Genomic DNA, 27,995 nt, shown 5'->3' on the forward strand with positions numbered 1-27,995 from the left:
ATGGCCTGACCAATCCGGCCACCGCCGCCACCGCCGACGGCCGATCCCGTCGCGCCTTCTTCTCACCCTTCACAGCATCCCTCCCATGATGGATCCCTCTCGTCGGAGAACCCAGCACCAGCTCCACCACCACCTCCTCCTGCTCCTCCCTCCACTGGTCCTACCCCCACTCCGCCTCCTCCCAGCGATTCCTCTCCATCCTCACCTCCGCATTCCTCGCTTCCACCCAGCGCCGATGCTTCTCCTCCCCTCCCGCGTGAGGGCCAAACATTGTCGCCGCGCTCTCCGCCCCACCCCACCCCAGCTTCAGTGCCGCCACCTTCTCCAGCGCCGGCGTCCTCGGACGCCAAGTCGGAGCAGGAGGCGGCGGAATCGGCTAGCAATTCGGGGAGCATGACGCTGGCCCTCATGCTAACACAAGACTCGACGCCGCCGAAGGCCTCCTCGGCCGAGGCGTCACCAGCCGGCTCACCGCAGATGGAATCGGCCGTCACCATCGCGAAGCTCCTCTCCGGCGAAGACCTCGTGGCGGAGGAGGCGAAGCCCGCGGTGGACAAGGTTGCCCCTCCGAGCGACACCGAGTCACTCGCTGCGGTGGCAGCCGTCACTGGCGTTGCTGGAGGTGGAGGCGGCGTGGGGTCCAAGAGGTAGCTCATAGGCGGCGGCGGCCCGGAGAAGGTGTAGCGCGCGGAGCTGAGGAGGGCCGAGCTGGGGTTTAGGGTTTCAGCCGCCGTGTTCTGCCTGGTTGCGCTCTCTGTCATGGCTGCCGATACCACGACAGGCTGGTCCGGCGACTCCTTCCGCCGCTACAACGAGTACAGGTTGATCTGATCTCAGCTCATATCTTATTAGTTATATATTAGTTAAAACGACCGTTTCTTATTTAGTGTTGATGCGAGCTGTAAATCTGTGAATTTTTTTTGGCAATGTAGGTACTAGGTAGACCGCGCGCTACGCTGCACCCGGTCCGGTTTACGTAGTAGATGGGCCGTAACTATCGCTTGTTTGGGCTGGATTGTTGGCCTGTACCACTACCTGGTTGAACGAAGTCGGTTGGAGGGCAGCGATGAGGCAGAGGCGGTTTGCAGGAGGTCGGTTTGTGCGGCTGGTTTTGTTGGACCCAAGGCAACGTATGTGATTTAATAGATGGGCGCCCTCTCTTGTGAGGAGCCGCTGTTCTGAGGGTGAGGACGCTGGGGTGATGGCGGCCATTCGCATTGCGCGTAAGAGCTGTTCTGGTTGGGAAGCCAAAGGTGAACTGCTGTTTTCTTGCGTTCAAATTTGGCCAGTGACTTATGCGATTCTGTGTCCGTGTAGGAGAGCTTGTTGCGCATGTATCTGCCCGCAAGATTTTGGACGATGTGGTTAGGGTTTTAGAGGGTTCCATGCCTTGCTACTCGTTCAGCGTTGTCGATGGGCTTTATGTGGCGACCGGTTTTGTGGTTGTTCCGCTAGGAGATGAGATTGATGATCTCACTCTTCTTGAGGCAACGGGCCACGCTTCGGCAACAAAGGATGGAGCAGAGGAGGCGGCAGCACATGCACTTATTCTGGCATCAAGTTGCGATTTCGACGTTGTGGTTGACGATTTCAATTACAATGAGGTACAACGTCTCCGAAAGGAGAACGAAACTCTTCGCAAAAAAAATCTGCTTCTTAGTTCTGGTTGGTTTCAGTCACTCGATCATCTGGAGGTCCTTCAGAAGACACTGGAAGCGATTACTCTCGACGATGTGGGTGGTTGCTCGAGGAACTCGATTGGTTTGCTTGCTCATGGAGCCGCTGACTGGGCCGAGGAAAATGTTTGGGCTGGCACCGGCGCAGCGCAAGAGCTGGGTACTGAGCTGATGGATGAGGATTGAGTTTGCGTAGTTGTCTCTTTGTCAAAACGGAAGGCGCACTAATGGTTTGCGTGCTTCAAAGTGGCTGGTCGAGTTTATATCATATTATGTGTTGAACGGTTGTTGTAATGGTATGTAAGAGTATATGTATGTGTGCTACTGTGTTTGCCTATATGAAACACTCGTGTACTCGTTCGTGGGAGTGGAATGGACAGTTTATTTTGATCTACGATTGCATATTCATCCCCGATGAAATATTGCAGTGCACGTTAACCAGGGGCGTCAGGAAACAGAGAAGCTTATAAACAGCAGAAAACATAGTTTGCATAGTCACGGTGATGAACCAGTTCGAAGGATCATAGGCAATAGTTACTGCCATGCAGGTTTGCTTACAAACTGGCAGCTGCATCCAACATCCGTGATGCAGTGCACGCTAGTACAGACTAAGCAGGCCATCAGGCGTAGTTGCAGCAGCTATTTTTGCGAACTACGGACACACAAAGGTGAAACCAGGAAGCAGAACTGGGCAGGTTGCTGTTCCATACCATTTGTATGTGATACTTTTGTTGAGTGGCAGGCTGCAGCAATCTGTTATGCTTCTAAAGCTGGTTTCCAAGATTTGTCTGCCAAGGGGATACAAAGTCACCCTCTGAACCACACCCCCACTACTACAAAAACGTTGATTTGTCCCGGTTGGAAAATCGATGTTGTCCCGGTTTCCCAACCGGGAACGCCAGTCCGGGACAAAAGGGGGTGCCCTTTTGTCCCGGGTCTGGCAACCGGAACAAAAGGTGCAGCCAGCGCCCACGTGGCTGGCGCACCCTTTTGCCCCGGTTGGTGTTACCAACCGGGACAAAAGGTTTCTTTTTTTTCATGTTTTTCTTTTCTCAATTCTTTTTCTATTTCAATTATACTTTTGCATTTCAATTAAACTTATGTATTGGAATTCAGTGTGTATGATCTCCACTAATATATACATATATATAGTTACTTATATAATATTTTTCCTAGATAGTTTTCATATATAAATTAATTCACTTATATATATATATATATGTATACACATATCTATACATGTGAATTCCTTTACATATGAAAATGTCTAGGACCAATATTATATAAATATATATATACACATATATATTATTGGAGTGCTTATATATATAATACATACATACTCCATCATATTTGCATAGGTATATTCGTTCTTAATTACATAGTAGAATTCGCCTTTTGGAAATTTAATACATACATACTCATAAATAGAAATTTAATACATAGACACACATATATATTTACATAGTTATATTCGTTCTTAATTACATATATACGCGTATATTGTCATATTTGCTGTGATTGTCAATATTAGATATTCCATCATAATATAATTCGCCTTTTGGATCGAGGACTTACTCAACAATAAATCCGGAGAATCGTTCTTGAATCGCCATAATCTTTTCCTCCGGTATGAGTTTATCGCGCATCTCCCCGACCTATGGAAAAAGCGGATAATTAATTTCGACTAATTAAAATACGAGTTCAAATATTAACAAATTTTTTACTTACTTCATCCTCCCAATCTGTCCAGCCCTTTGGAGGACCTACCAGACCATGGATGTTCTCGCATACATAGTATGCGCACAATACAGTGCCTGGTTTCTGCCTCATACACTTTAAGAGAGAAGAAATTATCAGGTATTTACATGAATATATAATAAAACTAATGAATCGTGCAACGAATCATCCAAGTGCGTACCGGAAAATCTGTCTTGATCTTCAATTCCTTGTCAAATTTGCCTGGATGATTTTTAGCGAATTCTTTCCAAACCCTGTGCATGATTAGAACAATTATAGTCAAGTAACAAAGTGATTCAAATTATCGGTCACCGACGGAATAGTGGTAGAATTACTTTTTCATCATGTTAAGAAGATTTTCGTATTGTTCTGGAGGTCTCCTCAATGAGTCCATAACCACGAGTAGGCTCTTCTCGGGAATTATGACAATTAGGACCCAGTGTTCACTGCAAGATTATACGGAGGCAGTTCTTGGTAGTTAAGGTTTAAACAATTCGATTGCAGAATAGAAAGTGTTAGACGGAAGGAATCACTCACGCAAAGTTGTAAGGAAACAATATCATTTGCTTGTTGTGATAAACGCTTATGTACTTGAACAACATTTGGAATATCTCATCGGTATTGTCGCGTAGAAGCCTCCAATTACAAGTAATTGGGTCGATGAAGCCGAGGTGAGAGTATCCCTTTCTTCTGCAAGTATGTATCTCCATTCTACATGATACCGAATAAATCAAGAGATCAGTACGTTGAGATCATGCAAAACAATACGTAAGGAGAGTAAAATACTTACAGAACCCACAAGCCGACCATAGAGATGTCGAGGGCCTCCTGATGGAATAGTTGGTAAATTTCTTCCCAGTTTATCCATAGAATGGCCTCCCCCCGTAAGAAATCGTCATCTTTAATCTTTGCGCCCTGCATGAAGATGCAATCGGCCATCGCACGCATGTAGTGCTGGTGCAGCTTATACATTTGCGTTGGAAGCACAGACACTACTTCGGGGGGTACAAGAGCTTTGCCGATCTCAAACGTCCATTTGACGACCACATCGGCCTTTGGAATATCTTCTCCCCCTGCAATCTGAGCGGCCGTCAGGTTTGATTCTTTCAAAAATGTAACAAAGTCTTGTTCTTGCGTCGTCTGTCCCACTACGAGAGGCTCTATTGATTGTTTCTTTTGGGCTCCGAGCTGTGGAACGTCGGACGACGAGGACTTTGATTGTCTCTTCTTTTTCTCAGTAGTTTTGATAATTGTGCGTTCGTAGTCTGAAGGGGGGTCTCTCGGAATGAATTTTCTCTTATTTGCTTCGCACATTCCCTTAAAAAATTTCAAATCTATCGGATTTATCACTTTCTCGGGCTCCGGCTTCGGCTTCGGCTTGAAGTGCTCTTTAACTCTTTCTTGAGTTATCCGATCGCATTCTTCAAGGCTCATGTCCCAGGGTTTAATAGGAGCCTCCTTGGTTTTTGTCTCCTTTTTCTTCTTCTTTGGAGGCTCCTTAGCCGGTGCAGCTACCTTCTTTGCCGACGGCCGTTTCTGCTTCTTTGCCGGCGGCGGAGGGGGTGACCATGGAGGCGACGGTGACGCTTGAGTGTTCATCGGCGCATGAGATGATGGTGATGGAGAATGTGCCGGTGATCCTTGCCGAGACAGTGCTGCCCTTGGGGAGTTTTGCGGAGATGCCGGTCTTGGAGAGGCATGCTGAGATGCCGGTCTTGGTGTTTGATCATCCGACTTTAGGACAATGTAGCGCTTATCCCATAGGATGTAGCCATGAATGGCTTCTGCTAGTGTCCTCTCCCCATCGCCTCCAGGAATATCAAGCTCGAGCGTCTCCCAACCCTGGCACACCTGCTCCACGCCAACTCTTGTGTATCTAGGCGGAATTTGCTGCCCGTGGTACACGTCGCCTGGTTCGGTTGGCATGGCGGTACCGTACGCAACAGTGAACATTAAGTTCTTAACGGCAGTCTGCAGGTCACAAGGTGTCCGGTGCGTGATCTCATCCACTGGAAATCGTTGCGGGGCCGACGCTTCAACTGTGGCCTGGATCCCCGTGGGCTCAGCGGTGGCGATGTCTGTGGAAGCGCAGCTGCTTTTCCGCTGAGACAGGTGATCGGCTGCGACACTAGGCTCTGGAGGCAACGTTTGCGCTTGCTGTTGCTGGCTCATTGCTACGGCCACTTGGCGTTGAACCTCTTCCTCCAGTCTTTGATCGTGTGACATGAGCCGTTCCTCTAGCCTTCGCAAGTGCTCCCGCTCATCATTCTTTCTTCTTTGCCGGCTTCTATATGAATCAATGTAATCCCTGAACTCATACTTCCACGGAACCACGCCTTTGCCTCTTGTGCGGCCCGGATGCTCTGGATTCCCAAGGGCGTAAGTCAGCTCGTCCCTCTCTCTATCCGGCTGGAATGTTCCCTCGGTCGCTGCTTGTATGGCCTCCTGTAGTCTCTAGGCTGCTCGCTGGATGTTTGGCCCATAGATGCAGTCACCAGTCAATGGGTCCAAGCTTCCCCCGTGACCATAAAACCAGGTCCTTGACCTTTCAAGCCAGTTCATGGTCGCAGGTTGGATGCCTCTGTCAAGCAGATCCTACTCCATCTTCTCCCATTTGGGTACTGCAAGCTTGTAGCCTCCTTGGCATAGAGTGTGATGGTACACTTTCTTCGAGGCGTTGTCTTTGGCCTTCTGCACCTTCTGAAGCCCAAGCTCTGAAGACTTGTATTCCACAAATGCATCCCAGTGACCCCTGAGCTTTTCGAGCTCGCCGGTAAATACGGGTGTGGTCCCGGTCTTGATATATTTCTTCGTCAAAATTTTCTTGAATGATCGCAGCTGGTCGGCCATCTTACTCAGGGTCCAGCACTTGCATATCTCTTCGGATTCAGCTGGAACCGTGAAGTTTTTCTTAAGCTCCCGCCAGCACCATTCTTTTTCTCTTTCGGGTACCGCATCCCGTTCCTCGCTTGGATTGGAAGCTTTCCAGAGCCTGAAGCTGATCGGGATGTTGTCCCTGACAATACATCCGGATTGTCTTATGAATTTTTTGACGGCAGCTTCTGGAGCGATCGGTTCGCCATCTGGACCAACTTCCGTTATAATGAACCGCCCTTCCAGTTTTTTTGTTGGGCCTCGCTTCGTCTTTTTCTGCTGCGACGATGATCCAGACGGCTATAAAAAAACATTCATAGTATTCATATAGATTCAGATAAAAATATGATTGTCACTACAAATAATTATAGTTGTGATATGTACATTAGCACTTTGTTCAGCAGCAGCGTCATCCTGAATAGATGGTGCCTCAATTCCATCACCGGACATATTCAAATATATGTCGGTATTGCTGCCATCATCAGTTCAGCGACATCTCCTTGACCTTCGCCAATCATATTCAACAAGAACTGTTCGTCTTCCGCGTCTGTGTGTCGCGGGTCCATCGTAACTAAAATATGATTACAAATAAAACCCTTAAAAAATTATCTAAATAATCCACATATTTGCGAGCATTTGACTAAGTACCGATCGATGGACGAGGTCGAGTAATATTCTCAAAGTAATTCAAGAAATAAACTTGAAATATTCTATCGATAATTTCACTAAGTACCGATCGATGGATGAGGTCGAGAAATATTCTCTAAGTAATTCAAAAAATATACACGAAATATTCTATCTATAATTTCACTAAGTATCGACTGTGAAATATTCTAGACGGTTTTTTCACTAAGTAATTCAAGAAATATACATGAAATATTTAAAAGAAATTTAAACTCACTTTACACATACATACATACATACATTCATACATTTAAAAATTTGTAAATATACCTTTATTTACACAACAAATTATGATTTCACTCTTAACAACAAATTATGATTTCACTCTAAATAACATGAACTCTAAATTATGATTTCAAATTATGAGCATGTCCCAAAGTTACATGAGTGTAGCTTCCTAGCTACTGAAAATGAGCCATAATTGGTCGACGATGTCGATCTCAGTGCTGCAAACACTCGACACACTCTGAAAACTAAAAATTAAAGAACATTGGGGAACTATACAGAGGCAGGAGCTTCCCAACGTAGCGAGAGGTTCTGGGGTTCAATGGAATAGAGAAGGTGTTGAGGGGACTCAGGAGATCGAGCTCTACCTTTGGGTTGTCGCGGCGTGGGCTGGGATGGCCTGTAGCGGCGGGTCGACGGCGAGCAGGGGATGGTGGCGAGGGCGTTACGGCGGCGGCGGTGTTCCGGCGGGTCTCCGGTGGGTTGGTCGGGGCTCTGGGCGGCGGCGTGAGGTCAGGGCTCTGGGCGGCGGCGACGTCGATGGCGGCGGTGCTCGGCTCGCGCGGTGGGGGGAGCAGGACGGCGGCGGCACCAGGCGCAGATGAGAAACCAAGTGTTAGGGGAAGGGCGAAGGAGGAAGGAAATATATGGGGGGGCCTTTTGTCCGGTCCTTTTGTCCCGGGTCGTGGCTTCACCCGGGACAAAAGGGGCTTTTGGGCGGGCCGGGAAAATTCCCAGCCCGCGGCCCACCTTTAGTCCCGGGTGGATCTACCACCCGGGACAAAAGGGGCACGTTTTCCCTCGTTCCCGCCTAATGTTATGTTTGTTTTTGTTTCTTTTTACTTCTCTTTTAAAATTGGCTTTCATTTGTTAATTCAGTTAATAAAATTATGATTCCAAAAATTATGGAACAAAATTTCTTATCTCTATATAAACTTGATACACGCAACAAAAATAATTAATTTTCATTCAAGTGATTGGGTCAATGAAATATCTAACTTTTTTGAAACCATATTTGTTATTTTGACCATGCAAAAATATATTAGGTGAATTTTTTTCAAACTGTTGCTTTTCGACAGAAAGTGGATTCTATCACGATATTAACGTTTAAAAAGTGAATTTTAGATAAAATTAAGCAATTTCATGATATTAATGAGTAGTGTGTGAGTTTGAGAGATAGTGTGTGTTAGTGAGATTGTGTGTGTTAGTGAGAGAGTATAGTGTGTTAATGTGAATGTAATTTCATGAAATAAATAAAATTAGTTGAGTAATCCATTATTGAATGAAAATTATAATTGAGTCTAGTAATTAAGTGAAAAATATATAAAATAATATATATATAACACATAAAGTATAATTGTACAGTACATATATAATAAAAGTATTCGAATTGCGATTATGTTTTTATACAATAATATAAAATGATTCAAGTACATGAAGGATTAGCGGTAACAGACTTTCTCTTCACAAATGTCCCTTGATTATGATCACGGCGCAAGTATGGAGCATCATCATTGGCTAGCAGGATGCATGGATCAGCATTTACTTCGAAAGGTGGAATGGCAACAAAATTATTATATTCTTCTGAAAAGTCTGTCTTGTCCTCCACTCCAACGATGTTTCTCTTTCCTGATAGAACTATGTGTCGCTTAGGCTCATCCTTTTGCTTGTTTATCCCCTTCTTTGGCTTGCTGGACATGTCCTTAATGTAGAAAACCTGAGCGACATCCTGGGCTAGGACAAATGGCTCGTCTCTATACCCAAGATTGTTGAGATCAACTATTGTCATCCCATACTCATCTTTTGTTACCCCTCATCCAGATAGCTTAACCCATTGGCAACGAAATAGAGGCACCTTGAAATTAGGACCATAATCCAGCTCCCATATCTCTTCAATGTAGCCGTAATATGTGTCTTTTTTTCCATTATTGTACATGGCATCCATACGAATACCGCTGTTTTGGTTGGTACTCTTTTTATCTTGGGCTATCGTATAAAATGTGTTTCCATTTATCTCGTACCCTTGGTATGTTAAGATATTCCAAGATGGTCCCCTAGCCAATAAGAACAGTTGTTCACTTATATCCATGTTATGCATTAGATGCTTCCGCAACCAGCTGCAGAAAGTGTTCATGTGCTCACGTGTAATCCATGCCTCAGACTTTTCCGGGAAATTGGAGAGCAGAATTTTCTTGTGTTCCTCGATATATGGGTCAACCAAGGATGATTGTTGAAGAACCGTATAATGCGCTTTCTTGAATGAGAAATCATCTGTGCAGACACAAGATTTCTTTCCTAATGTACCCTTTCCAGTTAGTCTCCCCTCATATCGCGATTCAGGGACTCCAATCGGTTTAAGGTCATCAATAAAGTCAACACAAAAGTCAATGACCTCCTCAGTTCCGTAGGCACTGGCGATGCTTCCTTCTGGACGAGCTCTATTACGAAAACATTTCTTGAGTACCCCCATGAACCTTTCGAATGGGAACATGTTGTGTAGAAATACTGGTCCGAGAATATCAATCTCTTTGACAAGGTGCACTAGAAGATGTGTCATGATGTTGAAGAAAGATGGTGGAAATATCAGCTCAAAGCCAACAAGACATTGCACCACATCTTTTTGCAGCTTTATCAAATTCTCCGGGTCAATTATCTTCTGAGAAACTGCGTTGAGGAAGGCACATATCTTCACGATGGTTAACCGGACGTTATCAGGCAGAATCCCCCGCAGCACAACCAGAAGAAGTTCGGTCATAAGCACATGGTAGTCATGGGACTTGAGATTTGTAAATTTCTTCTCTGCCAAATTTAAGATTCCCTTTATATTGGATGAGTATCCAGATGGAACATTTATACTGCTCAAACAGTCAAACATGGTTTCTTTCTCTTCCTTGCTAAGAGTATAGCTGGCAGGACTTAAGTATTGTCGTCCATTATCTCGCTGTTGTGGATGTAAGGCATCTCGTTCTTCCATACATTGCAATTCTTGACGTGCTTCTACTATATCTTTTGTCTTTCCGTACACTCCCAAGAATGCTATCAGGTTGACGCAAAAATTCTTCGTGAGGTGCATCACATCAATTGCATGACGAACATCTAAGACTTCCCAATATGGTAGCTCCCAAAATATAGATTTCTTCTTCCACATGGGCGCCATTCCGTTTTCGTTCGGAACAGGTTGTCTACCAGATCCCTTTCCAAAAATAACTTCTAGATCTTTTACCATGTTGAAGACGTCTTTACCACTACGGTGCATCGGTTTTGTTCGGTGGTCCGCTTGGCCTTTGAAATGCTTGCCCTTCTTTCGTACCGCATGCCTGATGGGAAGAAACCGACGATGACCCATGTATACAACCTTCTTACAGTGAGTCAACCATATATTATCGGTATCATCTAAACAGTGTGTGCATGCTTTGTATCCCTTGTTCGAATGTCCTGACAAGTTACTAAGAGCAGGCCAGTCATTGATCGTTACGAACAGCAATGCTCGTAGGTTGAAGTTTTCCTGTTTGTATTCATCCCACATCCGTACACCTTCATCGCCCCAGAGCAATAAGAGTTCTTCGACCAATGGTCTTAGGTACTCATCAATGTCATTTCCGGGCTGCTTTGGACCCGGGATAAGCACTGGCATCATGATGAACTTTCGTTTCATGCAGAGCCATGGTGGAAGATTGTACAGACAAAGAGTCACAGGCCAAGTGCTATGACCATTGCTCATCTCACCAAAAGGATTCATGCCATCCGTACTCAAACCGAACCTTATGTTTCTCGCATCCAAATCAAATTCAGGGTACGTTCTATCTATTTTTCTCCACTGCGACCCATCAGCGGGGTGTCTCAACATCGAGTCTTTCTTGCGTTCCTCTTTGTGCCATCGCATCAACTTAGCATTATCTTTATTTCTAAACAGACGCTTCAAACGTGGTATTATAGGCGAATACCACATGACCTTCGCAGGAACTCTCTTCCGGGGAGGCTCCACCTCGACATCTCCAGGATCATCTTTTCTAATCTTGTAACGCAATGCACTGCATACGGGACATGCATCCAAATTCTCGTACTCGCCTCGGTAGAGGATGCAGTCGTTGGGGCATGCATGTATCTTTTGCACTTCCAGTCCCAAAGGGCAAACAAGTTGTTTGGCTTCATACGTTATGGCAGACAATTCATTGTCCTTAGGAAGCATTTTTTAACAAGTTTGAGTAATTCACCAAATCCCTTGTCGGATACACCATTTGTCGCCTTCCATTGCAGTAACTCCAAGGTGGTGCCAAGTTTCTTAAATCCATTTTGACAATCTGGGTACAACAACTTATGGTGGTCCTCTAACAACTTCTAGAACTTCAACCTCTCCGTTTCACTCTCACAGTCTGCCTGCACATTGTGCAATGCCTGCCCCAGATCGTCGCTGGGATCATTTTCTGCTACATCTACTTCGGGCTCTTCCATGGGAATATCGTCATCGAATGCACCGATTCCAGCATTCCTGGGAAAGTGGTCGTCAAAATCTTCTTCTTCATTGTCTTCCATGGTAACCCCCTGTTCTCCGTGCTTCGTCCAACAAACATACTTCTTCATGAAACCATTTGCGAAAATGTGGCTGTGTAGGATTCTTGAAGATGAGTAATCCTTGTTATTGTTGCAATGAACACACGGGCAGCACATAAAACCATTATGCTTGTTTGCCTCAGCCACAGACAAAAAATAATGCAGGCCATCAATGAATTCTTTCGAACGTCGGTCAGCATTGTACATCCATTGCCGGTCCATCTGCATTTTAAATAAATCGATTTGAATTCTTTACACGTATCGAATAAATAAAATATATCAAACCTAAATTAAACTAAATGTAACATAACATGAATGATTAAAAGATATGCAATATCCATCATACATCTTGATTAATTAAAAGGAGTACTTAATCCATTACAGAACTTAACAAAGGAGTACTATACATGAAATTTAAAAATTCGGTCAACAACACATAGGTTTTCAACCGTCCTTGCGTTGGAACGCAGAATGCTCTAACGGATTTCTTGCTGGCGCAGAAGAAGATGGCGGAGCTGAAACCTCTGATTTTGGTGGTGACGAACCGTAACGCCGCAATAAATCCTCAAGATCAAACGGAGGTTCCTCGCCCCTTGCCATGCATTCTCTATATTCTTTTTCCAAATAACGGAGCGCTTCCCTATGAAAAGCACTAGGTTTTTTGGACCGACGACCTACTCGAGTTGTGCCCTTCTCTCCAGAAGGATAACGATCACCCCCACCGGCGCCACTCTCTTCAGCTGCTGAAGCCATATTTTACTGAAAAATACCTTTATTTTCCACAAAATTATAAATTCTTACCATTACAATGCAAAAATTATTTACTATTACAATTACAATGATCAGATTAATAACTCTTGCAAATAACAATGAAATCATATAAAAAGACGAAATGTATCATTAATCCTCAAGAAATCTCTAATTAATTGAAAGAATTCTCTATAACTTCTAATTACTTTGACACCCTTCAGTTCCAGGAGTACACTAGAGTACTGAATAAATACATTCATGAATAATTCATTCATATTACAAAAATTCTAATATACTCATTTCATTAATTCATTCATGAATACAAAAATCAACTATCCACAATATGGTCATGTATACAAGTACATCACATGAAGTGTCTACACTCATTCTAAAAATTTCTACTATCCACATACTCATCTAAATCTAAAAGAAAATCACACCTACATATGCAATCTAGCTAAATGTCCAAGAAATGAGCTAGCTACACATTTTCTCTATTTCTAAAGCATGAAATGAGCTATACAAGCCAAGGAAGAAGAGAAAAACAAGCCCCAAACCTTTAGCGCCGATGGATGGACGGGGAATCAAAGATCTTCACAAATGTGGTGAAGAAATGAGCAAGAACTCCTCCCTCCCGAGCCGAGAACAGCAAGAAACAAGTGAGCTGAATGGCTCGGGCGGGGGGAGAGGGAAGGGGATAAGGGGGCCAAGGCCTTTTGTCCCGGTTGGAGACACCAACCGGGACAAAAGGCCCGCGTATCCTTTTGTCCCGGTTGGATCCACCAACCGGGACAAAATGCCCCCATTTTGTCCCGGTTGGTCCATTTTGTCCCGGTTGGTGGATCCAACCAGGACAAAAGGCCTTGCCCCCCCCCCCCCCCCCGCTGACCCGGCTAGCCGTTGGACCCGGGACAAAAGCCACCTATTGTCCCGGGCCCAAAGGCTGCCGGGACAAATGGCCTGGAACAAAGGCATGTTCTGTAGTAGTGCCCGGATCAGTGCTGTAATTGGTGTTGCCCAGGGAACACCCAAAAAAATAGAGCCAAAAGAAACTGCTATAACACAGTTAGTCGTGCTAGATGCTGGAGCACGCAAAAGAATCCACCAATTGATGGTGAGGCTGCTGCATTCTCTGCAATTGCAACATGAAGTCCATAGCAGTGGAGTGGTATATACAGTGGATATAGTGTGTTGCCTCCTCCTGTAATGACAGTTAATTTGATCACAGATTAGGTAAAATATGGAGGCAATGCACAGCTATATAGACAAATGGTTTTGCATAAGCTTAGTAGCTTACAGTAGGGAGTGGTGGCGTGCTTGGTCTCATAGATGATCCCGTTGCGAAGGATCTTCAGGAGAGACAAAGCGAGCTCATCAAGGCGAGATGGATTGGTTTTGCTCCCAGTGAACATGAATCCAGTTTCCGCATGTTCAGAGATGGCTTCACCAGTGGTAACCTTTTTAATTGGCAGTAGATCACCAAAGCTGTTACAGACAGAGGCCATGTCATGGATCATGGTGGTGTAGCACTGTTTCTGAACACCGCGATCCCGCAACAAATTGGTGATTTTGTCTTGCAGAATCTCATAGAAACAATCATTATTGAGCTGGTCTTGTTTCTTTTTGATGAATGTCTCACTTAAAGAATGGACCTTGATATCTGTGTTGTCGCTGTGCTTTTGGAGAGCAGCCACAGCAGCATCCCGCTCCAAAACCAGCCGAACTATCTTATCTTGCATGGCAGCGCAGAAAAAATTGCTTGCATCCAGATCTTCTTGTTTCGCTTTGAGAATAATGCGACTAAAGTCATCAATGATCACATTTCTAGCACTGCAATAGTAGTTGAGAACTGCCTGGCATGCACTTTCATCAGCTTCATCATGAGAAGGTTGCGGACTGCCAAAGATGACAGTGTCTGAATCGGCCCCGGGCTTGTTCCCGTAAGGGAGATCAACATGCATCCATGCTGTTTCCATGCCGAGAACTTGGAAGGCAGAGTCATAGCCCGAGCCATGCACTTTGAGCTTCAGACTATCCATGATTTGTTTCAGGATAATATGTCTAGGGATGTAAACAGCGTCGGGTATCTGCATGACCAGCATTTAAAGTTTGTTGTATTACTTGTTTGTTGTTTTGAATGCACGAGCGTAAACTAATTACATGTAATTAGGCAGTGAAATCAATTTGCTTCGTTATGGAAGAGTGGAATGCGAGCCTAAAATAATGAAAATGCAGTTATGCAGCTAATTGAGCTAACTCTGCCCTGTAAAATTGGAATATGCAGTCTGGGGCAATCTAATCACAACACTGCATGTATGAAATTATGATACTAATGAGTTGGCTGCTGCTTAACACATGCATGGGCATGGGGTGCACAATTATTTTATCCCAGAACATTGGATCCTTATAATAAGAAAGTTCGTTGCAGAAAAACAGCATGATGTTTATAAGGAAAGATGTTTCACAAATATATTTAGACATGCATGGGTTTAGCAAAGGAGGCAGGTGTATACCTTAGGCTTAACGATGACAGGCGAAGTGAAGAGAGAATCATCAGACAGATCGCGAAGCGATTTCTTGTTATCCCAGTAGAGAGGATCTTGTTCAAACACCTTAAATAGTGATAACACCGGTGTTAGTTAAGATTCTGGAAGATGCTAGGCTTGCTGGAAGTGCGGAGATGCTGATTACCATTTCTTTTTTGATGTGTTCACCAGAAGAGGGAGTGGTGGACCTGCTGGCAGCGGCAGATTTCTTGTTATCCCAGTAGAGAGGATCTTGTTCAAACACCTTAAATAGTCATAATACCGGTGTTAGCTAAAATTCTAGAAGATGCTAGGCTTGGTGGAAGTGTGGAGATGCTGATTACCATTTCTTCTTTGATGTGTTCACCAGAAGAGGGAGTGGTGGACCTGCTAGCAGCGGCACCATCCAAAAGCTTCTTAGGCAGATTTGCTCCCAAGCTGTACCTCCGATCTGCAAGAGGCGGTCCCTGGTCCATCTCTGTGTTCATTAGAACAGGGCCATGCAAGAAAGATTCTGCGTCCACTGTGGCAGAGGCTAAGGCGTCCATCTTTGGGCAAGAAACCAAATACGAAAGAAGTCAACAGAATATTTAATGTAAAGATATCGAAAAAGGCAAAAAGCCACCATTTTTTTTTGGAGATGGGGCTACATACCTGGCCTTTGATTTGTTTCACCACAAGAACAGTGTCACCGGCCGAATCTTGGTCAGACAGATGGAGTTGAGCATTTTTGTCCCCGGTGTCACTCATGGTCTTGGTCTGAAAAAGCAGAATGGCCAGATCAGTTTGCATGATCATGGAGAAGAATGAAAGCGACTGAATCCTATCAACACAAAAAAGAGAAGAAAGATGGATCTGCACTGCATTTCCGAAATGCACAGGTTAGTTAGCTATAACTGCAGTACAAAGCGAAGGGAAATATTACCTGGTCCACAGCAGCTGCTGGGCGGATGTTCCAGTCCCTGAGCAACCTTTTTTTTGGGTGGAGTGGGTAGTGGCGGTCCATGGCTGGTGTGGAGGAACAGGAATCCAAGGCGACAGTAGAATATGTAGGTCTTCGTCAGGGGGGCCATGACGTGTCGATCAGTAAGAGGTGTGCTCAGGAAAACCGGGCAGGGGATACTGTTGGCGGTATGGAGGTACAGCAGTGCAAGCAAACGAGTGTAGAAGTGGATGCTGATGGCTTTATTTTTTAATGGTATGGAGGACCTGCAGAGCAAGGAAAGTTGTGACAACTGGGCTGGAAAGTAATTGGGCCGGGCCATACCAGGTATAATGTATAATATACACTAAATACCATCTATGTTGTCTCTCCAGTTTGGAAATAGAAAAGCACAGCAAGATCACGCAGGAGTAGTTGATGACAGTTCATACCGGTGCTACCATAATACATAGAGAACCGTCTGGCCATACATATCAGTAGTACGTCTAATACGAAGTTCTAGTTACTGTGGCATATCACAGGCACCACAGTTTTGTTACAGATAGCAGCAGCATAATTAATAAGAAGTCCTAACTACAACTTCATATTACAAACACCGCAGCCTGGTCATAGAGGGCTATAGAACGGCACCCACAAAAGAGCCAGTATTATGGCACACCAGGAAAGCTAAGTTACTGGCAACTTGTTTTTTTGTCCAGGAGGCCTGAGCATGACGGGATGCATAATTTACATAGTAAGAACAGTTACATCTCTGAACTGCATTAGCACGGTATTGTGGCTACTCATCTTCTTCGCTGACGGCCATTGATAATTTCCTTGCCGCACGCGGTTTCTTCACCGAAGGCATGCTGGTGAGAAGAACAATCCATGATTTTGTATCAGGTGGCAGGCATGGCTAGAATGAAATGGGCAGGAACTGAACTAACCTAGTCTCACAGTCAGTGTCTTCGAGGTCCTCTCCCAAACCTGGTTCGCTTATGGGATGCTTTTCCTACATGAAGCATGTCATAATCGATCAGAGATAAGACTACTGATTCTGATTAAAATACGTTAGAAACGGCGTGAACCTAAAAGGATATCGAACCTTGCGAACAACAGGTGTTGCAATTAGATGCAGAGCTGCTGTGTCCAGAGCATCCTACACAGGCCATGATCAGCTAGCAAATCTTAAAGGCATGGACTGCACCTGCACAGAATAGAGAGCACACCGTACCTTAGGAGGTGTACTGGCGTTTGCATCAGGTGTATCAGCTTGAGCATTGTCGACAGAGGCACCTGGGAGCTTGCCTCCTTCAACGTTGGATGGCACGACAATTGCTGCGGGCATAGCATAGGTTCAATTGTGGTAGGATTTTTGAATTTAGCAAACATACATCCTAGTGTAAATACCATGAAAAACATACATGTTTCCGCTTCAGGAAGTGCGTGCTTTTCGACCTCAATAATTCTTGTGAGAGAATCAACTCTGAAACTTGTTCTTCCTCTACGAACAGCACCTCTTGGCACACTGAGGTTGAAGTCGTACTTGCCGCCATACAGCCTTTTAATCTGTTCAGGGATATATCCCTGAACATTTGAGGCAAGGCTCATAAGACTATCAGCTGGTAGGCCAATCATTCCATCTGCAACTGCTCCAAAGCATATGATTTCAATGGTCTTCTCCTCAGCATCGGAATCGACCTCTGGATCAGTAGCAAGGAAAGCTATTTTGTACCTAACTTGCAGCATGTTTGCACTCTGATCAGTACAGTCTGAAAACCATAGAGGTGGAAAACAATAACAGGGAAGAATATTGGAAAGGATTACCTTGGAATGGCAGATGTGCCGGTGCATTCAGGATCAAAGAACTTGTACGTATCTCCATTAGGTCTTGTGGTTCTCTTGCACTTGATACATGCCAGATAGGACCATTGTTCGTTTGGAACCAGTTCCTTTATCTTTGCTATGACTCGGTATCTGTTACCCTGTTGAAAAGGAAATTTCTGAAAATGCAACCTAATGGCATGAGGACAGCAAAGAATAAATTCCTTATGCGGGTAAGAACATGCCTCTACTTCATGGGGATTGTCGATGCCCGAAAGGTCAGCTACAGTCGTATCCTGAGGCCGGCTGCCCTGCTGCTCACCTACCCAGTATGGCTGGCCAATAGCAGTGCCAAAGCTGCATTCCAAGGAAGCAAAAGCGATGTATATTAGCACAATTGAGCCCGTACTCTATCGCTTGCAATGGCAGAGTTTGATAAAAGAAGCATGGAAGGTACCTTTGCTGGAGCAGTGTTGTTTCTGGTAACGCTGGATTGACATACCAAGTACCCGTTGTAGAGCATTGGAGCGTGAGGCGGCCTTATTTTAGAAATTAAGTCGAGTTCATTAGTAATAGCAGAGTATATACTTATAGAGTAGCAAGCGTACATACCATCAAAGGTACTTGAAGTAACTCCGACAAAAAGCAGCACCACAGGAACACTCTTGCTCATTTCCATGAGAGGCTGCGCATCGAACTTCTCTGCATGGGAGCCCCAGAGTGCAAGCACAGCATTGTCTCTGAAAAATGAAAAGGTCATCAAGGGAACTTTGAAATGATCCACCATATATGCAAGGAAGCCAAAGGAAAAAGGCCTGCTTATGAAACACTAAAAAAAACATGAAAATACCTGCCATCGGTAATATGGACATTGATCAATGATTGAATTCCATTCTTTGTTGCTTGCTTTGTCATGCGCGAGCACTTGGTAAAGAGGCCCATAGCATCTGCAGTGTTTAGAACAACATCAGTTGGATTGGTACAGAACAAACATGCAAACAAAGAAGTTTCGTGGGAAAAGAAACAACATATCATACCTGACATTTGCTCCTTCACACCCACTCTAGCACGGAGCACATGGAACGGGGTGATGGAACACGCATACAGTGGGAAGTCTGGAGGCACAGTGCTGAGTTGTTCAATTCTTGTGTGCTTGGTGAAGCGAGCCATGTACGGGTCGTCAACAGGGCGATAAATGGCTCTAGCATTGCAAACCTCAAAGTACTGTATTGTGTACACTCCATCTTCTGAAAGTTTTTTCCTTTGCTCATCGATCCATTTCGGTGGGACAACAGCCTCCATGGCAGTATTCTACATACAAGCAGATAGCTTTAATGTGGTGGAATAAAATGGAAGAAACAGTGTTGGTGCCCAGGGCATACAATACCTCACTATCCAACATGATAAATTCAAATCTGGAGAGTTTTGGAGGCTGCTCATTCGTGGACCTTTCGAAGAAACGAACAGCTCTGACGTTCACTCTCCAGCGCGAATGGTCTGGGCAGACCTTTTTCAACGGGATGCAGGCCATCCTACAGTGGGAATTTTCAATTGACAGTCAGATCTCGAACAGGGAAATAGGGCTGCAGTATAGGTAGAAAGGCAGCGGCTTTTCATGTAAAAGGTGCATGAGAGGGTTAAACCATAAATAATATCTGGAAATACAAAAATTGGGCATGTGAGAATACACAGAGTCAGACATCGCATCACATGCATTAGAGCACATCCACAATATATTTCTATAGAAGTGTTACACAGAGTCTAAAATTTCTCTATAAACAATATTTTTGGTGGTCGCAGCAGCAGCCCCTTTCTCATCTTCAATAACCATTGTGAGACCTTCACGAGATGTGACTCTTGAGATGGCAACATATAACTGCCCATGAGTGAAGACTGGTTCCCGTAAATAAACTCCGACTCGTTCGAGTGTTTGTCCCTGACATTTGTTTATTGTCATGGCATAACAAACTCTCACAGGAAATTGGCGTTGCTGCAATGTGAAAGGCCAACGCGGGCTTGTGCCATTGAGAACAATTCTCGGTATTCCAACCACAACACCAATATGGGTTCCAGTCATGATTTCAGCCTCAAGAATGTGATCACCTAGCCTCCTAATTAGCAGCCTAGTTCCATTGCAAAGGCCTTGAGCCTGGTCAATGTTCCTCAGGAGCACTACAGGAACGTTAACCTTCAGCAGAAGACAGTGCTGCGGGTAATTGTTTAGTATTATAGAATTGAGCACTTCAGGTGGATATAGTAGCTCATAGTCAGAAGGCATTTCTATGGAATTCGCAATCTGATCAAAACTCCTATACTCTTTAGAGTCGCCAGGCACTCTAGCCACCATAGTTTCATTTAGGTCATCAACGACTGTGTTTACAGGACATACTATGCATCGGCATGCCAAGTACGATATAGAGGAAAAAGAATTTTCGAACTCGTTGTAGACAGCGTCAATGATCGCGCTCATTTTGTCACCATTCGGGAACATAACAATATCATCAGGCACGTCAATCCATGTGTCTTCGATATCCCCATCCCGTCTATATGCAGGAATTTTCCCTTCCCCTACATCTAGCACCCACTGTGCAAACCGCGACATGCGGGCTTTCTCTATAGGGCTGAGCGATGGATTGCAAAGGCGCATGTTAACAGTTAATCTGAGCACTTGAACATGTTTCCACAGAGGCGACCTTATCAGCGAAGCATTCAGTATTTGAGTACGGTCTGCTCCTTGGATGACAGGTAGCACCTGCCTAAAATCGCCACCTAACAGTATAGGCAGACCACCAAATGGTTTAGCTGCATTTGAAGCGTCATTGGCGGACAACAGATCTCTAAGACTTCGGTCTAGTGCTTCAAAGCAAAATCTATGTGTCATTGGTGCCTCGTCCCAAATAATAAGTGACGTTTTCTGTATTAGGGCAGCTAGTAAAGTTCCCCTACCTATGCTGCATATACTTCTATCATGTATGTCCAGAGGAATTCTAAACCGCGAATGTGCTGTACGGCCTCCAGGCATCAATAGAGCAGCAACTCCAGAAGATGCAACAGCAAGAACTATATGATCTTGAGACCTTAATCTTGCAAGTATCGCCCTCCACAGAAATGTTTTGCCTGTCCCACCGTGGCCAGCAATGAAATAGACAAATGAATGTCGCTTGCACACGCTGCTGATCACGCTGTCATATATAGAACGTTGGTCACCATTAAGTGCTAAAGCTATAGATGCTGCTTCAACAGCCAGGACACTCCTATCCAAGGTTAACCTAACCGGTGGGAACCGGTCCGGTTTGACCGGTTACCGGTCAAACCGGTCCGGACCGGTCAAACCGGACCGGTCCGGTCCGGTTCCGGTTTCGGCCGGTACCCAACCGGCCAAAATTCAAATTTTAAATTTGAATTCAAAAAATGAAAAATTCCCAAAAATTCCTAAAAATACTTCAAGGTGTGATGAATCTAATGGTGTCAAATTTTCTCAAAAATTCATTCATTTAGTATAGTTTGTGGGAATTTAAAGTTAAATCAAAAAGAAAAAGAAAAAAAATGGGCCGGCCCATGAAGGCCCACCGATCAAACCGGTCAAACCGGCCGGTAAACTGGTCAAACCGGCCGGTAAACCGGTTGCACGGGAGCTTTTGAATTTCAAACCGGTCAAACCGACCGGTAAACCGGTAAAACCGGCCGGTAAACCGGTCAAACCGGCCGGTAAACCGGTCGGAACCGGTTGCATGGGAGTTTTTGAATTTATTTGAATTTGGATTTGAATTCAACCGGTTTCCACCGGTTACCGGCCTAACCGGTCCGGTAAACCGGTACCGGAGGGCGGCGGTTAGGCCGGTCCGGTCGGATTTTAAAACCCTGCTCCTATCATAGGATAATTCTTCAAGAATTAACCTATTAGAACTTTCATCATGGGCTATCTCAGAAGATGTAGGGAGATCATAGGAAGATATAGAAAGGCCGTTATTCGAAAACATTGAAGATAGTTCTTTCAGAAGACTGGACAACAGTATGCTATCTGGCACATCATAGTTAGGGTTGCAGATATTTTTTCTCATCCTGTATTTGATATCATCAGCCATGTATTTCCAGTAGGCATCGAAAAGTGCTCTTACATTGCCCACATCACAGTATACCAAAACAGTCATAAATATGCTTCTAAGTTGGAATGGGTTCGCCCACCGAACAGCCTCATCAAAAAGAGATGTCCATTCAGTATCGTCGCCAATGAGACCTCGTGCCTGGCAGGCCTGTCGAAAAGTGTTGTGCACAACACCCTCATAGGTCCTAACATCCGCGTAACTAATCGCACCTCTAACAACCATGAGAAGCATCCTAAGGTAGAACGCATCGCCAACACCGGGATGAATAAAACGCAGTCTACCGATTTTGGTCCCTCGCCTACGACCCTCCCATGTCTTCCGCTTGTTGTTCCAGGTGTAATAATTTGGGAACTCACAATATGTGTACTTGCGGGCGGCTGGGAAAATCTGATTAGCAAGAAACCATTCTGTCAATGTACTTTTGGTGGAATCTGGATCACTTACAACATCCTCCAAAACATCCTCTTCTGACACAGCGACAATGTTCATACCAGGCAGGTGGACATGGAGCCTCTCCACTGCTGGGAATTTCTCATGTATCTCGAAGCCAAGCAACCGCCACACTGCTTCACACCATGAAAGGTATCTCGACTTAATATATTCAGCAATCTCATCAACACCTTCGCTATTCCCTGGTTGTTTGTCCTTGTTTGCTGAGCTGTCTGCAGCAACACCCAAACTTGCTGCATCGGCACCTTTGTTGCAGTACTTGAAAAGATACTTGATGAGGTAGGACTGGTTGCAGGCTTCTACATTTATGTGTGCTTGAAATTTTTTTAGAATTTGCAGATTGTGCGGCACAACCCATCTATTATCAAGGTCCACACCACTCTTACGGGCCTTAACACTGGTATCTCGCCGTCGATAGACAGGGAATCCATCCGCATCAAACGTAGTTGCAGGCTGGAAACTCTTTGGAAACCTTTTAGAACACTTTCCATCTTTCATGCATGGGCACTTGGGATCAAGCGCACCACAAGGTCCATGCATCATGAATTCTTGCACCAAAACGAAACCCAGCGGATCTTCTTTCGGATCAGGCAGCTCAGCAATTATAAACTGATCTACAAAGGCGGGTGAAGTCTCACCAGCGCAATTGCTTTGCCAAATAAGAATGTGAGCATGAGGAAGGCCTCTTTTTTGGAACTCTATAGTATCGACGACTACAGCAAAAGGAAAAGAACATTAAGAGGACGGAAATCACACCCACAAAGGACGAATGAGAGAAACGGAGATAAGGAAAATTCTCACAGGCTGTCACAGGACCGTAAGCATCGCCACTCCTAATATCGTCTATGTATTCCTGGAGCTTCATATGGAATACGCGACTGGTGATATCGGCACGATCAGGAGGCTTCTGTCCAGTCTCACATCTCAATGCCTCAGCTATCTCTGGCCAATTAGCATTGCAAGTGAAAGTGGTGAACAAAGTGGGAGAACCATAAGCCCTGGAAATCGCCATGCAATCATGGTAGTTCTGATTCAGATTGCGCCTACTGCCTGGATAAGAAGCCGGTAGCATCGTCTTGATTCCTACATCCTTACCAGTGGATGCACCTTTGCACAATGCATCAGAGATTCCTTGATAGGTTTCACTCCGGAGATTTTTTTGGTTGAAAAAGTGGAAGGAAAGCCTGTTTGCCTCAACACATGAATAAGCATTAACACCGTATTGCTGGGAAAGGCGGCCAGAGCAAAGGACTGGATTCGGCTCGCGTCTACGGTAATGCTGGTAATAGGAATAGAACTCCATCATGCTAACCTCATTTCGACTTCCTTGGCATCCTAAGCACCCGTCTCTAAACCTAATACCTAATTGGTAACCCTTATCACCATAAGGAAAGAGGATTGGGTACTGCAATGCCATAAGAGCAGGATGGATAGGAGGCACACGTCTAAACTTTCCTTTGCACGACTCAAGAACTATATCAAAGGGATGCGTAGAAGAGGATATATCTCCAACAATAAGGGCTGCCAATTCATTAACAGCTGGTAGGCTATATCGGTCTGCACTTGTATCGGATGATCCAAACAGTCTGATACGGACATCTGGAGAAGTAGGGGAAAGAAGCCTATCTCGAGCCATACGGAATTCCTTGACCAATGGGTTGCATTGATCGAACATGGAAATCAGAGACTCAACAACCTGAGGACAGGCCATGGAATCGCTGTTTGCATCAGAAGAGTGGATGGCAAGCCTATTCTGCACTTCATTGGCGGTGTCGTAAATATACAGCTGGGCATATTGGGGCCTGTTCCCTTCATCTGGAATTAGAGACCCAATACGATGATGGACGACTCCATTGATTCTGAATATATAAGGACCGCGGCCAGTATTTATGGATCTGTCAATGTCTACTCCTAAAGACGTAAAGGCAAACATAGAATTGTAGTGTCTGATAAGTTTCATGAAACTGTTAGCCGCAAGACCTCCATTAAACCTGATCAGATCACATAACGGAGGAGGGAACGGGCGATGCTTTGGAAGGGAGATACGGCCACCACGGCAGCATGAATGGTACACAATACGTTTTTGTGCATAAGAGCTTAGGCTAACAACACGTTCTTGGTACCAGAAGAACGCGTTGCAATGCTCGCACACGTAATCCGGGCCGCCGTAGTAAGATCGGCCAGAATAGGTCTCTATAACAGGAAGCTCAGAAGGTAAGATGTGCACGCATCGAATGTGGACAGCAGCTAATAGGAGGCAAACAGGAAAAATAGTCAAGCAATGCACCTTTCAATAGAGTGGCATACTCTTTTGGAAAGGCAACTATAGGCTCAGGGCAAAGATCAGAAGGGAAATAGCATGCGTTGTCGATCAGAAAACATGTTAAATTTAATTGAGCATAGCACTGCGGTAAATTAAAGAGCAATGCGCTCCAATCGCAGTCAACCTTTCCTCATTAGGTCCCTGTTCCTATTGACGGACATTCTCCTGGCTCTATTTTCTCGAGCAACGGGTACAGGCACGATGGGGCAAAATGGTCTCCTAAATAGAAAACACCAGAATCTGAACCATGAGAGGAAACAATTTTTTCTCAAAAGAAATAGCATCCCTTTCAGTTCAACTCACTGGACACTACGTTGCTTGGTGGGGCAGCAGGAGCAGAGAAGGGAACCGAAACAGCTGGTGGATGTCCACATATATTAACAGGAGGCGATGGCAACCGCAGTCTCACATTCCTACCACAACCAGCATCAACACAAGCAGCTAGAGTGGCCTCAGCTGCGGCCTCTCGACGACGGCGCCGTGAGCTAACCAAATCCGGCGTAGAACACCTAGGACGCACATTTCTGCCACCGGAAGCGCTAGATTCCCTGCAACGCCGGCGCGACGAAGCAGGAGCATCCATCTAAACACTTAGAGAGGAAAGGACACCTCAAATAAGTGGCGCCGAATGTGGAAAGGGCCAAAGAGCACCAACGATGCAAATGTCCATCATTTTTTTAGCAGCAAACCAAACAACACATAGAGAGGTACGAAGCACAAACAGTATCACATTTTAAGAACGCTATGTGCAGGCAAAGGCATCGCCAACAATACAGCAGGAACTATCTGGACAACACACAGAAGGGAACTGAGAGAACCGTAGAGTACGCACCTAAAGAACGGCAGCAGGAAAGCAAGAATTCCAACGCGTCTCACAGGCAGGCGGCCTACAAATATCAATCAGAACATTAATAGAGATCAATAAATTAACATGAAGCAACACCCACACAAGAACTGGAACTGGCACATCTGACGGTCAGAGACACCCAATAGGCAGCAAGCAAAGAGGAAAAGAACGACATCTCCACGCAGGCGCAGAGACGAAGAACACAGGAGGCAAAGAAGAGGCACGAACCTGATTCAGACTAAGACGAAACCGGCTCAGGCAGCAGAGGCAAGCAGGGATCCGCGGGCAACGCACGGCAGGACACCGCCTCCGAGACCCCAAGAAAGCACCTAGTGGCGGACCAACCAGGGGAACAATCGGCAGGGTATGCTAATCGGCGAGGACACAAAGGAATGGAAGCATCAACAGTCAATGAAGAAGCAGCACGCTCCCTCATTGATTCGAAGCGGATAAAATCGCGCAGATCTGGAGCCTACCTTAATTTCTGGGAGAATGGAGGCAACAATGCAGGTGAAGCAGGAAGGGACCGCAGCTGGAGGAGAGCGACGGCGGTCCTGACGGATGGACCGCGCACCGGCAGCCAGGTCGCCGGTGGCGAGCTGCACCAACGAAGCGGCCCTCAAAGAACGGTCCGCAAGCCACGGCAACAGAGAAGCAATGGAGTGGAAGGTCTGCGTATATGAAAAGCGCACCTGGAGAAGAACGGTGCTGGTGGTCGCAGGCGGCCAGCACACCGCCCAAAGCGTCGCCACCGGCGATGACGGCGCCAACCCCCGCTCCCCAAACCCTACCCCACCTCCGAAAGAGGGAGACGAAAGCGGAAAGGAGCGCAGCGATAAGGAGAGGGCCCGTGACCCACACCCCGCGTCGACCGCCTCTCTCCTGGCAGCGAAGGCGGTGCGCAGCGCAGGCGGGGCCTGGGAATCCACGGGCCGCGTCGGTTTTCCCCTCCCGTGCACGTGTCGAGCGCGGGGGGGTGGAGCGCTGAGAAGCCGGGCTCTCCAGGGTGTATAGTAACAAGAGTATGTACTTGCTGCGAGTGTCGTGGCTTTTACCTACTCGGGGGTTCCAACTGGTAGCCTAGGTGCACTACCTTGTCATAAGGAGGCACATCGTTCAAGCCCCATGGCGCAGCTACTTCAATCTCGCCATGGATCAGGCAAGCATCAATGAACAGTAACTCTGCGTTTCTGAATGTCTTAGCCATTGGTAACCATGAGTTTATGGCAGCACAATTTTACAAACTTGGGCCATAGTTATATAGTGTTTGATGTCAGCAAACTAGACAGAGTTTATAGCAGTTGAATTATTGCAAATTTTACCAAAGTTGTGTGCAGTGGATGAACCATTGCATTGTTTTTCATTTTGGAGCTTACAGAAATCTTAAGTTGTTGATGAACGTTAGGTGGTAATATCAGTTTCTGCTATGCTCGTGATTGTTCAAGCTGTATTTATTTTTATATAAGACCATATAGATCAATAAGTATAAACAATGTTCGGATACAGAACAGTGCATCCTTAGGTGTAAGTAGTGACAAGTTGACACAGAGTTGGTTAATGAATATTAAACTCCAGATCCATATTTAACTACCCAAAGCAGATGAATTGCACATTCATTGCAAAAGGATTGTTGTTCCCTTTTATGATAATAGCTTTCAAAGTCCTTCAACTTCAATCAGTTGTCATAATAAGAGAACTTTTCAGAAATAACTGAGGACGCATTTGCGACTGATAGTGCTAATTTTTCGTGCTTAGCAATCGCATAATTATCCTTCAAAATCATGTTGCTTAAATGCTCCTTGTGAATTGCAAGTAGATTGGTTTGTATATATTATTCTGTTCTTCCCTTGAAATTAGCCAGACCTGGTTTCTGAAAATGCTCTTAATTCACCTTTTAAGTTCCGCTCAAGTTTGGACTTGCAATTTTGCCTTAACAATTGTTACCAGTTGAGTTGTGGCTAAATGGCATTATGATCCTTATTGCAGATGTTAGCTTATCTCCTACTATCAGCATCTTCAGCAGCACTTTCTCGTAATGATGGATGTTTGGATGTCTCGGTTTGGAGGAGACCAATTCATGAAACTGATCAACGCTTCAGCCTCCATGGCATTCCTCGCTTTCATTGCCCTTGGTCTTAACTCAATCATCTCTGCTTACTGTGTCTTCAGCTTGGTATCGTAGACCTATTGATGCACATTACCTGATGTGAATAGTATGTCATGGATGTATCTCAGGCCGCTGAACTTCAATTTTTTCTGCTTGTGGCTTGTGACATCCTTAATCTCTACAACTTGGGTATACTGCACTACTGCAGTAGTAGATGGAACTCAAGATTGGCTTTTTAAAAAAATTAAGTGGATGTACCAAGGATTCATGCTGGTCTTCTCATGAATCTGAAAAGATATGCATCTTAGACCACTTCAATTGCTGGGTGATAATTGCCATACTAATGTTGTGACCCTGTATATATGCTGGTGAAGCCATTCGTGTGTTTGCT

General features: G+C 45.1%; 1 pseudogene; it reads left to right on the top strand.

Moving 5' to 3' along the window:
* Positions 1-27,913, top strand: LOC120642017 (annotated as a pseudogene).
* Positions 27,914-27,995: the final 82 nt, after the last annotated feature.

Source organism: Panicum virgatum, chromosome 7K (genome assembly GCF_016808335.1).
Source record: "Panicum virgatum strain AP13 chromosome 7K, P.virgatum_v5, whole genome shotgun sequence".
Lineage (NCBI taxonomy): Eukaryota > Viridiplantae > Streptophyta > Magnoliopsida > Poales > Poaceae > Panicum > Panicum virgatum.